We start from the raw sequence: 2039 nt of genomic DNA, 5'->3' as shown, positions 1-2039 counted from the left end.
TATAGGAATTTCTCTGTTAATAGATATCCCGAGGAACAGAGGGAATACTCATGACTCTTCAAAGACGCAAAACCAAGCCTTTGTAATCTACAGTTATGCCATGCAGATCCCTGGAACACCCTATGTTCAAGGTCTTTCTTTACCCAGCAGACCGCTTTCTCCTGATGTAAGGAAACTCGACATTGTCAATTTTCTTTAAAATATCCTTTGGTATGTTTCCTTTTTCGTCCTGGAGCAGTCTGAAATATTCTTACTGGGTTTGGTCACCATGGATGCAGGCATCCAGCTTTTTTCTTTTTTCTTTTCTTTTTTTTTTTTTTTTTTGGTTTTTCGAGACAGGGTTTCTCTGTATAGCCCTGGCTGTCCTGGAACTCACTCTGTAGACCAGGCTGGCCTCGAACTCAGAAATCCGCCTGCCTCTGCCTCCCAAGTGCTGGGATTAAAGGCGTGCGCCACCAACGCCCGGCTCCAGCTTTTTTCTTAACTGACCGTTCCTGGTTCATCATCTTCCCTACTGTCATGTGTTTGTTCTATAGCCCACTACTACTGGATAGAGGATGACCATGTTTGGAAAAGAAAGATCCCCTCAAAATGTTTCTACGAGACTGTATACTTGCCTGTCATTTCTAGTGTTACAAGTTGAGTTTTGACTCTTCCTCCAAAGAGACCTTGGATTCTCAACCTCATACCTCAGGATGTGACCTAATTTGAGATGGGGGTCTTTGGAGAGATAAAGTGAATTTAGGTGGATCCTGGTCCAGCGTGGCTGTCGCCCTGAAAGGGAGAGGTTGGGAGATAGAGATGCATGAACTGAGGTTTGAGACAGGCTCTCCCCTTACAGCTCTCAGGAATAACCCTGCACACACGTAATTTTGAATTTCTAATCTCCAAAACTGAGTTTCTGTCTTTTGTGCAAGGCAGTTACTGGCACTCGTATACAGCTGCCCTAGCAAACTCATGCACTTGGTGACCATCAGTGAGACTCTAGGGTAGCTTTCCTTTTTTAGATGGTGGCCCCTAAGAAGAACTTGCTCATACATTTCAGGTGCCTTGCTAGGCAACACTGTATGAACTTTACATGTAATAACTTGCCTAAAGCTCCCAACAGTCTTGAGAGTGTTGTTCCCATCTTATGGATGAGAACATCAAGAAATGGTGAAGCTCAATAGCACCTCTAACTCATAGAAACTACTAAGGAGATCCTAGATTTGAGGTTAGCATTCAGGTCACCTCACATGTCTTCGATGCAGGTGTGTAATTTCAACATATTCTGCTGGCTGTGTAACCAGGGTGTGGATTATAAAACAGGAAGAAAGGGCAGGATGGTAGTGATGACAGCCAGTAAGTTTTGTGGATTGGAATCTGAGAGGGCTGCGTAATTTTTTTCACCTGCTCTCTTTTGCCCCCTTGTTGATGGTAATGGGGAAAGGACAATTAATATGAGTTGGAGAGAAAGCACGGAGGAACCAGGGGACCATTCCCCAGATTGTTGAAGGCAGGAGAGCAGGAAACAACAATGCCATCCACCTCAGTAGGAGGCACTGTTTACAGAGGAGCTAGGAGAAAGGTGGCTGGAGCCAGGGTCAGAGTTCCATCTCTGTCTTCCAGGGCAATTTCCCGTAAGTGTATCCATCAGCAGTGTCCTGTGGTCCAGCCAGGAGCTTCCACTGAGGTGAAAAATGCAAATCAGGCCTTGGCTTCAGTCCATTCCTTCTCCTTTTCAAAGAAGCTGCTGACATCCCCCTTAAGTAGGCACGGGGAGAATCTGGTCGCTGACAGAGCAGAGCACATCAGAGATCATCACAGACTGTGGCTGATAAGCAGGCAGGATGTTGCCTGTGAAAAGTTGGACGGGGACCAATGATGGAAGGGGATGTCTCAGCGGGCCCATGCTGAGGCATCTCTTCCCCCTGAGGGACCAGCCACCCAACAGTATAGCATAGAATAGAGTTTATTCAGGACATAGAGAGGAGAGCCAGGAGGGTAGTAGAGGCAGAGAGAGAGAGAGAGAGAGAGAGAGAGAGAGAGAGAGAGAGAGA

The sequence above is a fragment of the Grammomys surdaster genome, unplaced genomic scaffold (assembly GCF_004785775.1).
Source record: "Grammomys surdaster isolate TR1022 unplaced genomic scaffold, NIH_TR_1.0 136, whole genome shotgun sequence".
NCBI classification, from domain to species: domain Eukaryota; kingdom Metazoa; phylum Chordata; class Mammalia; order Rodentia; family Muridae; genus Grammomys; species Grammomys surdaster.
This window is presented reverse-complemented; position numbering follows the sequence as displayed.